This window comes from Heterocephalus glaber, unplaced genomic scaffold (genome assembly GCF_053883595.1).
Source record: "Heterocephalus glaber isolate CG9 unplaced genomic scaffold, H.glaber_assembly_v1.0 deba00000331, whole genome shotgun sequence".
Lineage (NCBI taxonomy): Eukaryota > Metazoa > Chordata > Mammalia > Rodentia > Bathyergidae > Heterocephalus > Heterocephalus glaber.
The window spans coordinates 38694006-38707897 of NW_028258142.1; the positions used below are offsets into that span (position 1 = coordinate 38694006).

At 36.0% G+C, this 13892-nt stretch overlaps 1 long non-coding RNA gene across 1 annotated transcript in view; it reads right to left on the bottom strand.

Annotated features, from left to right (window-relative positions):
• The window catches only part of LOC147830110 (uncharacterized), a 67414-nt gene extending 63276 nt beyond the window's left edge, over positions 1-4138 (bottom strand). The window contains exon 1 of the long non-coding RNA XR_015443905.1: positions 3863-4138. This is a non-coding gene — a long non-coding RNA (uncharacterized LOC147830110). The remainder of the gene's footprint in view (positions 1-3862) is intronic.
• Positions 4139-13892: the final 9754 nt, after the last annotated feature.

Below are 13892 nucleotides of genomic sequence, written 5' to 3' on the forward strand. Positions count from 1 at the left end.
TATAATATTTAATTTAAATAAAAGCTCCAAGATATCCATGAAACTTTTGCAACCTTGTTTTCCTCTTTGGTAAACCTGGGATGTTAAGATTTTTAAGAAAAAGTTTATGTATATATAAGTACAAGGAAGGTACAAGGTGTTTAATTCTAAAAGGCAAACTGAACACTGGCCATCTTCTCTACCAAGAAGTAGACACTCTTCCTATGCCCCTCTTCTGTTCTTGTGTCTAGGGGATATTAATGTTACATCCTTGGGAGGCTAGTATGTCCCTCCTTTTTTACACATTCATTAATCAATTCTCACTGGCCTTGGGGTAGATAGAATATATAACTTCCTCCAATGTAACTTTAAAAAAAGAAATTTTGGGCCGGGATTTAGCTCGGTGGTTCCGCCGCCTGCCTCACAAGCACAAGAACCCAAGTTCAAAACCCGGTACCAAAAAAAAAAATTTTTGAAAGGACTTTTCCTTTGCATATTGTATTGATATTGAATTGGAAGATGGAATCCCAAACTCTATTAGTGGCTCTCACCTTAACTCCAGTGATGATGGCTAATTTATTTATCTCCCTTTTCCTCAGTTTCTTCTATAACGAAAAGTGACTAGACTAGATAGTCTCCAAGCCTCCTTTCAGAATAAATTCCAAATTTCAGTGCCCTTGTCTAAGAAGCTATTTGCTTCTTCCTTTCAGCATGAAGTTCATTTCATATAAATGATCTCGAGTTGCAAAACCCTTCATCCCTTGCCAGATGAGTGTGAATAGATGACCTCCATTTTTACTCTGTCTGTGTCTGTATGGCTGACTGGCTTGGCTATTTGCAAGTTACTCTCCTCGCAATTCATCTTATCTTTGCAAGTTGGCAACAATTCAGTGGTTAAGACAACTGAAGTAAACTGACCATGAAGTGGCCACTCATTGGCTCTGCTTGGGCCCCAAATCAGCCCTTTGTTATCTGTTGCAGCTGATCCTTATTCTTGCTGGATTTTTCACAGAAATTCAGCATGCTTGAGCTTATTCGAGAGGAGGTAACAGAGCATTACTGCTCCTGAGATGCTGTCCAGTCATTTCCTTTTGTCCAGGTAGGCCCACAGGTAGGTAGAGGCCAACATTGACATGATTGAAGTCATGAAACAGGCTGAGGAGGGCCACCTGAAGATTATTCCCCCCATGTTGAGGCAGGAGCACACCACCTTTTCCACAAAAGCAAAATCAACGTGAGAAATGCAAAGATGAAAATTTTTTCCACTGAAAGAAATTATTTAAAAAATGGAGGAAAAATGTAATCAGATTTTCAGTACTTCATTGTTCATAATAATTTTCTGCTTAATGAAAGTGTACACTTATTTTGAGGAAAGTATAGGGTTTGCTTACCATCATAGATTCAAAACACAGAGACATGAAACAACACCACCCTTCAGGTTTATGAAGATGTATAATTTAAATGTTCTTTTACAACAGCTCACTTCTGTTGATGGGAATAGTCGTTCTTATACTTTGAATGTATAAAACATCTTTCAATTTAATAATCAAAAGTCAAATAACCCAATTAAATAAGAGACAAACTATTTTAATAGACAATAAGCTCACAAAAATACTATTCTCATTGTTGTAAGCCATCAGGAAATTGCAAATAAAAATTACAATGAAATACCACTTCACATGCACCAAGATGGCTCTCATCTAAAAAGCAAACAATAACACACATTGGTGAGGGTGTAAAGAAACTGAAGCTCTCCTCATACCCTGCTGATCCAAATGTAAAATATTGGAGTCACTTTGGAAACCTATCTGGCAATTCCTCTAAATGTTAAAATAGTGTTAACATATGACTCAGTAATTCTACTCCTATGTAGGTACTCAAGACAAATGAAAAAAAAATGTGTTAATTACAAAAAACCTACATGAATGGCCATAGTAGCATTATTTATAAAAAGATGAAGATAAGCCATCTGTCAACTAATGAACTGATAAACACAAAATAGTATAGCCATATAATAGATTATTATCCAAAAGTAAAAATGAATGAAGTACTGATCCATGCTGTAACATAGATAAACCCTGAAAGCATTATGTTATGTGAAAGGAGCCAGTTGCAAAAGACTGTATTATCTCCTTTACATGGAAAGACCCAAATTGAGCCTATCTCTAAAGGCAGAAAGTAGAATAGTGGTTATGTAGAGCTGGGGGAGAAATAGAACATTTTTACTAATAGGAACAGAATTTCTCAGGGGGAATAATAATAATGTTCTAAAATTGATGTAAACATACTAAAAGCCACTATTAAATTGATGATTTGTATAATATACAACAGTAAAGCTGTTTTTATGAAAAAAAACATGAAATCACCTCTAAAGACTGCTAACATATCATTCTAAGTACTCCCAGATTGTGGACCACACGTTGAGAAACTCTTTCATAACTTTGATTTTGGCCTCTGAGAGAACAAGTTTTAGTTGGAATGTTATGTGAGCAGACATATCTAACATTGAAAAATTCATTGAATTTTCTCCTTTCTGTGCCTTCTTAATGGATTCATATACTTCTTACTACAAGGTGCTGCATGGACAAATGGTTCACGTCTTCTTTATAGACTACACTTTTACTGCATGAGTTCATGCAAATTCCACAAGAGCCTTACTCAAACCTAATGAATAACATCTGAGATTGCACAACCATCAACGGATGGCCCTGGGATCCTAAATTCCGAGCCAGATACTTTTTCCATTACACTATGAAGTGAAACTTAACAAAACACTCAGAACTGTATCTAATAATTAGATTAAACCAAAAAGTTTTAAAAACCAGGCGTCATGAATCTAAGACAATAAAACCAGAGGCCAAGTGTTAGCTTAGATGAGCAGAGCAAGATTGTACCAATCGTGGAGTTTCTCTCACCAAACTGGGTTAAATTGTTCCTGATCCCTGAGATGAATATTTCTGTCATCTCTTTAAAGGAATGCTCATTCTCTATGGAGCACTTAGCTTTAGAGAATTATAGAATGCTTCCTATGTTTTCTACATTAACTCCCACAAATGATGGCAGGCAGCCTGTGACACCTGTTTTGCTAACAAAAGACCAATGAAAAATACTTACAGATCCAGTTTTTATTTTTTGAAATTAAAATAAATTTAAAAAGTGTTCTCCACAGTCAGCAAGCAGGTAAGATAGCATCAAGGAAACATAAAATAATAGGAATAGCATTCCTACTCTGGAGCTACTTAGAACTCAGGTATCCATAAAGTCTATGCTAGGCTACTGAGGCATCAGGGAACTGTACTGCAGCTTGAAATATATTTTCTGAATCCCCACTATCATACATTTCATAGAAAAAGAATGACAGACAACTGGAGCTAACCAAAATAAATTACTTTTATAATCAGTGAGGCTCACATTTAAAAACAAAGGAAAACAAAACAGAAAACATCTATTTTCACCATCTGAAAGCAAATCCATTGCTGAATGGAAACTTGTCACTCTTTACTTCTGTAAAAATAAATGAAATATAAAATGTAGGAGATATTTTCATTGAACACACTGAGTGAGAACAAAAAACATTGGGAATGAAAGTATCTTTTGATTCACATGACTACTCTGGATTCTGAGAGGCTGATTTATTTTTTTAACTTTTAGATATCAGAAATAAAATGAAGCGGTGTGCATTACCCCAGTAGATGTTGAATCTGATGTACATCACATAAGTTCATACTTTCAAATACTTCAGACCTCTAGAGAATTCATATGTTTCAGGCATCATTTTTTTTTTTGGTTTAGCTGTATATTTTTTGTCAAAAATCCCAACATTGTTATCATGACATGATGAATAGTCACAAGAATAATTTTCCCCCTTAACTTAGACACATACCTTCTTCTGAGCATGTGTCCATGTAGTGTCCAAAGGGATGAGAATTCAAACATCCTTCAAAAGTTGGTTTTCTAATGCATCAAGCAAACATCTTGAGTGACTGCTTGAAATTAACTCAGCTAGTTGCTTTTATTTTGTAAAAATATAGCTTTAGTTTTAAGAAGGATTTGCTACAAACCCTAGCCAAATGGAACTGTCAACTGCCAAAAGTCTTTATACTATCTATTGTTTGTCTCGGAAGCACTGGGGAATTCACTGACTTGGAGTTAAGCAGATAATTGGGTTTTAACTTTTGATCTTTAGAGCCTAGAGTTCCAAAGAAAAGCACTAGGAAGTTATGTAAACTTTTTAGTTAAATTTTATTTAAGAAATAGTTGAACATTGTTTAAATGATAGCAATAAATCACACTCACAATTTTTGTTTTGTTTTCATGAAAAGTTTATTTGCTTCCAGTTTTTGCCCATTCTCTTCTAACCCTGTTTTTCTTTCCTGGAAAAACAATATTAAATCTTTCAGTTATTAACAAAGAACAGAATTTACAAAGCTTTATAGGATTAGGCAGGCAATGTGTATACTCAAGGTGAACAGGAAATGGATGTGTGCAAATTCATCTGGCAAAAAGGGATAGGTTAATGATCAGTCATTATTCAACCCCACCTCCTATTGCTGCACTACTTTTGGCTTGTCTTGTTCTCTCCAATGTTGGAAAAAGACAGTAATTTTAGTTTTGCCATAACCCATCAGAGAAAAATATTTGCATGTGCCATGAATTTTACATCAAAGAACTGGAGATGTAGGAGGAGGTGTTGAAATACTTGTGTTGCAACAAAAGTTACCCTACCCAAAACATACAATGATGGATGGTGGTCTTCTGAAAAGGATAGGCATTTGAGCAATGGAGGAGGGTTCTATCAATAGTGGACTCTATGTCCCTCATCCAGTCAAAGACCAGAATGCTTATGGGCAGATCCAAGTAGCCAGGATCCTCTGTAGCTAAAGATGGAAGTCAGCAGAAGACAATTTCGCCTTTACGCAAATTCAGACTAGTGTCTACATTACTTTTCATCTGAACTTATACTGGGGTCCTTGTCTGAGTCTCCCTTGATTTTGACCTTGTACTGAACACCCTGTAAGCAATAGCCCCACATTTTTTGCTTAAAATTCCTGTTGGTACCAGTTACCTTGATGGAAATGTTATAGTCATTCCTCAAGGCCCAACTCTTTATCTTGATGGAAATGTCATAGAAGTGCTGAAAGCTGGAATTTGAGGATTTTGCTCAAATTGGTGAATATTGTGGCTTTTTCCAGCCTCATGGACATATGATCCCGTGACTTCATTCATTGATCTATCTATTCAACAAAAATATGAAGCATTTTCTTTGTTCTAAGTTCTGTGTTACATGCTGGGGATCCAAAAATTTTAAGTCAAAAATAACTCAAAAGAGGAGTAGTTGTTTCTATTTAGGAATTTTTTAAGGCAAGGAGACTGCTTAACTAAAGGAAGTAAGGTTAGAAGCTCTAAAAAGGACGTGGGTTAGCTATCCAGCTGGTCAAGAACAAAGAAAGCAAAGTTCCATTTTAGACAGGACCTCTGGAAAAAATAAAGAGGTAGGAAATAGGTTGACTGGATGATATCAGATAAAAGTAACAAGGACAGCTGGAGAACAAAAAGCATTGTGAGAAGCAGGGAGTGAAAGGGGAGGGCGAGTGTGAAATAAAACAAGAGAGTCCCCAGTACCCAGCACTGAACCATAGACTGTCTTTCAGTCAGGGAGTTGCCTGAATACTTTGAGCACTTCAAGAAGCATAACAGAATAGGTTAATTTTCTCAACTGCATAACTACTTCATTTTATAAGTGGAAAAACTGAAGTTCAGGATTAGAACAATTTTCCACTTATAACACAGTTACTAAACAGAAACATTCAAATCAAAGATTTAAGCCATTAGTGTTCACACTCCAAACTCTGTTCTCTGTTATAAGACAAAACAGCTACACAGCCACAGAATAGCATCATTCTTTCCATATCCACAAGTGTTCCCCAATGCCTCCGACTACCATAATAATCAAAAAGAAAAACAAAATCCATTCGCAGTTTTAAAATTTCATTTAGTTTGGATGACATAGAGGCAATTATGTTTAATTTCCCACCTTCCTCCTGCTGACAAGTGCAGAGCCAGGAGCCTCTAGCTTTAGCCCATTTTTGTATGTTTCTGATAACTTTTGGTGGAAAGCATCTGTGCCTACCAGCACCAGCCAGGACTGGTGTCAGAAGGCCCACAGTACAACACTAAAGGTCTTATGTGAGCTATCACAGCCACAAGAGGGACCAGCAGGAAGTCTGTTCTCAGAGATTCTCCTATCCAATTGAACAAATCCAACTGCTTTAGGTCAAATGACATCTACAATGATCCTACAAAACAGAGCAAAAAGGAAGCAATTTATAGCATATTGCCTAAATATTTGATAGTTTTATGACTGTTTTGCTATTTCAGATTATAGAGATAAAAAGAGCAAAGACCTCCTCACTGGTATGTAGCTCATCTAGTACTCTCCTAGGTCTATCAAAAAGAAAATTATTTTTCACCACCTGCTGCGCAAACACAAGGACCTGAGTTCGATCCCCAGTACCAAAAAAAAAAAAAATTATTCCTCATTTTCTCCTTATGTGCACCTTTCAATCTATTTCAATGACAGTCTTACAGTAATACACAATGAGATGTCATCTGCCTTTTCTGAAGTCAATTAATTATTCTATTATATTAGTCTTTCCTCAGCTAGTCTCAGATTCTCGCTTATGGCCTGGATATTCATGAGGAAATAAGTGATTGGTGTTTCCAGAGTTTTATCTCCTCTCATTATGTTGTCCAACCTTCAGGTCAACCTCCTTCTAACACTCAAATTGTCATTGAGACACCAGGACTGATGTATTGGAAGTAACTCTACCTTCAGGTATTTTTGAGTGAGAGTCTATGTAAACTCATCAGTTGTGGTGGATAAATATCTCCAGCCTATAATATTTTTGGCTCACACTTGTCCTCTACCTTACAATGCTATGCCTCCTCCCATACTTCTCACTCCAGGCATCTCCTATTTATTCCACCCAGAACAGCAAACAGTGACCGGGTGGTGCAGATTCCTCCAGATATTCACAGAAAGAACCTTCTTAATGATTTTAGTGGATTTTTCCCCCAAGCCATCAAGAAACGAAAAATATTCAAGAAGTATCAAGACCTTGTTACTCACTGGCACTGTAACATGTCAGACACAATGATGAATAAGACATTATCTCAGCCTTCTGTACAAGTGAAAAAGGCGGAAATAGAGAACACAAGTACCAGTCAAGATGACAAGCAAAGCTCACTGGAACCTGCAAGAAAAGAACATGAATATCCTTAAACAGTACATAAAGCTTAACACCAGGGATGACACTTAATGCTAGTTGTAAAGGACGAACACAGTTTGGATGAGAAAAGTCAAGACACAAAACCTGTAGAAAAGGTAAGAGGGAAAAAGGTATAAATATTCCAGGTGAAGGCATCAAAGAAAGAAAGCATCTATTAATTTCTAAGGATTGAGGGTTTGATGCCAGGGTGGTGATGAGACTATCACCTTTTAGCTACCACAGATTTAACGAAACATTCCTTTCCTTATTATCCAATAGGTGGATACCAACTTTCAAGGATCACTCTTTCCAGAAGGGGAAGATTCAACTGACAATTTCACAGTAAAACCTCAGCTTTTCCAGTGAAAATAGCCAGCATTTAAAATTAACTGAGAAATAAATGCTTTGTTCACTCCAAACAAAAGATGTGTCTTATTCATAGATTCAGGGATTGCCACTCTAAAAATAATGAGCTATTTTACAAAACATGTTCTTACAATGTACCAAAAAAAAATCCAGAACACTTATCCCAGTGCTAACTGAGCATCTCCAGCTCTGGCTAAAACATGTATCTGATAGCCTCATTAGTTTTCTCAGGGGTGGGTAGTAGCACAGACAGATGTCCTGAGCCATGTGACTTGGTGAAGATAAATAGCCAGGATACAGCTGTGTAGACAGCTGTCCAAAATGATTAAAAAATAGATCTATCCATTCCCTTTGGTATCTTGAGAGACTCTGAAATTGTCACAATTTATATACTAGCCCAAATATGTTTCCTGCATAATAATAAAATTTAGCATGACCCTGGCATTGAAATTTTTCAAAGCTCACTGCAAATACAGATTCAATTTTATAGTCTTTAAGGAGGTAACTATGATGATCTAGCTATGCAGAAACCCAAATGGACTGGAATTTTATCTCAATTAATTAAATCTCTGAACAACCTTTTTAGTAGTGTAACCCATGATTTCATGATGTCAGTGGGAAGATATAGACATAGAAACCAATAATTCACCCTAGTAGGAAACTTCAAATCCTGGGCATGCCATGCCTACCTGTGACCTCACAGTCCTAAACAACAGCCCAGTAGACACAGAAACAAATCAACCTACTTAATCATTGATAGGGGAATAAACTGCTACATATTCATATGTAATAGAATTCTCATCAGCAGTGAAAATAAACAATTAATTCACTGATTCCAGAAGTTTTCAAATGATGGCCAGGAGGTTAAGGTATAAAAAGAGACACATTACTAAATTGTAATCAGATAGGTGTGCAATGTCAGCAAGGGGTCCACCTCCTTATCTAGTCATGGCTTTCCACATTCCCTCTGGGAAGTTAGACCTTCCCCAAGATGATCAGGAGAACAATGCTTCTCGGAAATCACTTGTAAAAGTTTTGTTGCTGTATTCACTTTACTGAATGCAATATTTTGTCTATGTTTTTTCTGGTATGTAGAAATATTTGAGTTTTGGCGGTTCATGTATCCAATACTTTATTAATCTAAATAACTAGCAAATTGTTTGTAATTTCCTAGGTGTGTAATAAATCACCAAAGCAACAATTATTTTTTCTAAAATAAACAAACTAATATACTGTGTATCTGTAAATTTGTTATCCAAAATTATTGAAATAAAAGGAAACAAGAAATTGAACATTTCAAATAAATTCTGGTCATAAAGCAGATACTCTTATAAGTGGTAATTTGATAAGATAGAGAAACAAAATACTGTAATTTGGCTCTGAATATAAGATAATGAAAAACCTTGATAAGAAAGTGAATATTTAAATATGAAATAAATTTTTGAACTCAACATTAATAAAGAATTGTTTATATGAAGGCAGGAGTAACAAATAAGGAAATCTGCAACTCTTTTTATTGTAGTTATTATGGAATGGTAAATACACTACCTACTGCTTCAAATTGAAAAGACCTAGACTGCTTTCTAGCTTTACCACTAAGCAGTCTATAACCATATGGATGTTCTTTTGTTTCTCAAGGATGCCAACCATATCATACTCATGATCCTTTCCAAATCGAAAATTTTATTTATTGATAAATATTGAAAAAAGCTGTTTTGTTTAAACTTAATAAAATAGTTTACATTTTTCTACATCTAAATTGAGTTTGATAATAATATGCCACACTAGTATTGTCTCTCAAAATGCCTCTTCAATCATAACTTTCTTTGCCCCTGACTACAACCCTGTACAATATGTATGATGGGAATTTGCAGATATTGTAAATGAAACTCAAAGTTAAGTGTTGCTTTCCAACCCCCATGCGAGGTATTCATGGGAAGTATAACTATTTTAGTAAGGGACATTCAGCTTTTTATGAGAAGGCATCAATAGCTAAAATTATGATGTAAATTGTTTACAATTGAAGAGTTTATAACTTTGGAAAGTGCTGCTCATGAGGTAGCACTCACAAACAGGAAAGCATAGGGGTAGACTATTGATATACTATGGATAACCTGGGCTACTATGCAATATGTGGAGAAGAAAGAATAATCTCAGGATTTGGGTGAGTTCAAATGCATGTAGATATACTTTGCTTAAGAAATAGGCCACATTAAGCTATGATGTGCTGCACACACTGCACATCAGCATATGTGACTGCAGCACACTGCATAGCAGTATAACAAAAAAGAGTTGACACAGTGACAACATCTGTATGTGTCCCAGAGGAGGGGTGAATAACCATATGAATGAAATTCCAGACCAAAGATTATTTCCATTCCTGCATACATGGACAAGGAGCAAGGTCCCAGGCAATGAGAAGGGCATTATGAATCGGTACAGTTCATCTTAACTACAAAGAAGGTGGCCTCTTCTGCAATATCAGAGACTTCACTTGGTTCCTCAAATAAAGCTATCCAGAAGGCCAAAGTTCATGCCTTTAAAGTATTTATAGTGATCAAAACGGTGGGCCTAGTAGTGTAGGTTTTCAATGGTAACTACAAATCATGTCTATGAAGCCAGCAGGAACCCAAATGCACACTCTCTGAATTATTCACTTCCTAACTTGCAGTTGTAGAGTAGATGTATCTGCTCACATTTTCCATTTTCCCAGCAGAGGCACTAGGACATTTTTTCCTTAGTTAATATTTTCTCCTAGAATATGAAGTCATTTCAACAGAAGTGTGTGTTAGACCTACAAAGATGTCTCTCTAGAGATAGCTTAATCCCTGACACTTCAAAACGTTAATTTATACATTAAAAATAATTGCAGATGTGAAAGATCACAGGATAGGGAAATTATGCTGGATAATCTCGGTGGACCTGCAACCATAGTTGTTCCTATGAGCTGAGTCTCACACACATACACACACACACGCACACAACACACACACACAAACACAACACACACACACAAACACACACACATGGAATCACTGAAGTAAGGTATTTTGCTGCTGGCTTTAAAGATCAAGAATGGTGTCATGAGCCAAATGGTACAAGGAATGTCACTCTAGACCCTGAAGAAGGCAAAATAAAAACTAAAAAATCTGGGTTTTCCTACACGAAGCACAGGTCTGTTGACGCATTGATTTGGGCCCAGTGTAACTGATTTTGGACTTCTACACTCCCACTAACAAAGGAGAAGGGTTCCTTTCTCCCCACAACCTCACCAGCATTTGTTATTTGTTGATTTCTTGATAATAGGTAGTATTTTGGATGGTGGACTGTTTACTCATCCACATATTCTCAACCTTGGTTAGACTGGATAATGTTTAATTCATGTTAGTCACCTAGTTTGTGATGATACATCCATTCTGTATATCTACATTCTACATAAATTTCAAGAACCTCTTTGCCAAGTTGTTCTCATATAATAAGAACATTGCAAGTCTTGGACACATCATTTTTGAAGAAAGAAACCATGCTTTGCTTTTGGTTTGTATCCCTCAAGACCTACTGGGTTGTTTAATAAATATTTTTTGAGGCATTCAATGATTGATTAACCATTCTGTGTAACCATTGAACTAAACTAACTATGCTGTGCCTAAAATAAATGAGTTTCCTTTTTATTTACAATGAGAAATAAGGTCTCTTTTAATGAGTTTGAAAGCAGACAAAAGAGACTAATTAGTGCCAAAAAGGAAGATAGGCATACAGACCCACACAAATCTTTGAATTACATGATGCAAAATTAGAACTCTCTAGGAGAATGGCCTCAAGTGGGTAATTTTGAAAAAATGCTGATTCCAAAGACTACTAAGCTGTGAGCAATATAATAGTGGCCATTGACTCTGGGCAGCCTTTCAGTAATAGCTCTTCTAGCAAAACGAGTTACGTTTGCAGAGTAAGTTGTGCGTGAACAGCAATTTAAATGCACACGAGCTTAGGGAGGAAACGTTAACCTGAAGAAGGTAACAACAAACTCAGATTAAAAAGATAAATTCTCTTAGAATAAGGAGAAATTATTATGACAAAGTATGATTTTAAAGAACAATTTATACTATGAGCAATGCAAATCATATTTCTACTCAATTTTACTCTGCCATAGCTAAATGGCTATTGCCAACAGACTAAAATTTAATCTTTATTTTGATTCTAAGCATATATATTTCTGTGTTTTTTAGCATAGTACTTTTGAGCAAGCCCCACTTTGGCTAACCATTTCTGACATGGAAATTACTCATAATTTTACATAATTATGCAAAACTGTAAGTAAAGAAAGCCATTCAATATTATGCCTACTATTTAGCCTAAAGGAAATTTGCCACTCTTGATGATATAAGAAGTGGTCTCTCTGAGGAATCTGTGAGACACAGTGGTTCAATGTCAATTGAGAGGAATTTCTTCTGGAAAGCAGCCACATCCTGACAGAAAAGAAAGGATAATTAGTAGGCATTTTTATTTTAAAGCATCTTTTTCCAGCAATCACGGCCTTGCTTCTTTAAAAATCTTCTCCCTTGTTTGTTAAGTACCAACCCAACCCTGGAGAACAGAAGGAAGAAAAACGTCAAAAATAAATGAGATTTTTGCTAAATTGACCATTTACGTCCTCTCACAACATTCTGATGCTGTTTTCATTGTAGTATTGACTTCTCCTGATTTGTTCCTCTTTGACCTCCTACCTTCTCTAGTGTTTTGAGTGTGTGGTTTTAGCTGATGGACAAGTCTAACACATAATCATTACATTTGTTTTGTCTCTCTCTTTCCTTTGGAGCAGAGCATGTATTTTCTCCCAGCTCATAATATATTCATTTGATAAACCATTTGGACTCTCACTTAGTATAAATATTTAGTGAGATCAAATTACATAAACTAAATTTAATCAGATTCTTATTTAGATTTTGTACCTAAGCTCATTCCTATCATCATCATTCCCATATTAATTAAAGTTATCTAAGATTCATAATTTACATTTTGCTTTTATCTGTGCAATGAATTAGCCTTTCAGGATTTCCCTCATACTCTTAAGACTTCTCATCTTTGCTCCTATGAAGAAAAAAGCCAATTCTGACAAGGGCAAGTATTTATGGCTTGAAGGCTAGGGAAGTGTTTGGATAACCCATACTCTGTGGGAGAGGGATCACTCTAAAGGGATTCTAAACTCTTCTTCCAGCTCTTATACTCAATGTGGTACCATCTTGGCTATCACATCCATTCTACCTTGAGCTGGTCCCACTGGTTGTCCAGAAATTGTGTAGGCTATTGCTAAACTCAGTCCTTTCTTCCCAACCTAGTAACTGCATCAAGTATTTTCAGCTATATTTAACCTTGCACACACCAAATTACTAAATATGAGCTTTCTAAGAAACAGAGATCCTTCTCTGGGTATGCCTGAAAATCCGGGAATCAGGCATGATCTTCTGGAATTTCCCCAAACTATCAGCATTTTCTGACATTCACAATCTGCCACTGCCTTCTTGCACATCGTTTCTCTTTGGCATCATCTGCCACTGAGAGGTCACTGGCAGTCTATGTACTTGAGTGTTTTGCATAACAAAGAGATTGGAGGTGAAATCCATTGAGGATTATATGGTGTAAGGGAAAAGAGAAAATAAGAGACATTCCAAGACTAGAGGATAACTGTCAAGAAGAGATCTGCAGACAAAGATTGATCAGTGTCTCTGCTGAAGAACATGGTGTGCAAAATACTTTTCCATTTCTCCTACCAACTGCTTAGAGAAATCTATGTATTTCACTAATGCTTTTGGTGGCTATAAATTCTATCTGTGAAATGTGAAGAATTGCTAACTCTATCAAATAGTTGGGTGCCATTGGTTGTTGGACCAAAACACAGTTATCCAAAACCTATTACAAATATTTCCTGTCTCAAAAATCTATGAGTATTATATAGTACTTCTTTTATGTTTTCTATTGCATGTATATCAGGACTGGGGAAGCACTGGGTAATTAAAAATGCTTAGTAAGATTAAGATTCATATTGTTTTTAAAATACTATAAAATATTATAAAGCTCACTTTTACAAAACATGATATGGTGGTGCAGAAGTGAAATTAGTAACTCTAAATTGCGTGGGAAGTTAAAATAATTCAAATAAAATATTCTCTTTGTACCCATCCAAAATAGAGCTGAGTGTTCATGAGAAGAAAACAGTAAGGTCATGAGCAATTATGCCAGGAGCAGCTCTGCTAGACCACTCTAGTAATATAGTCTGCCTCG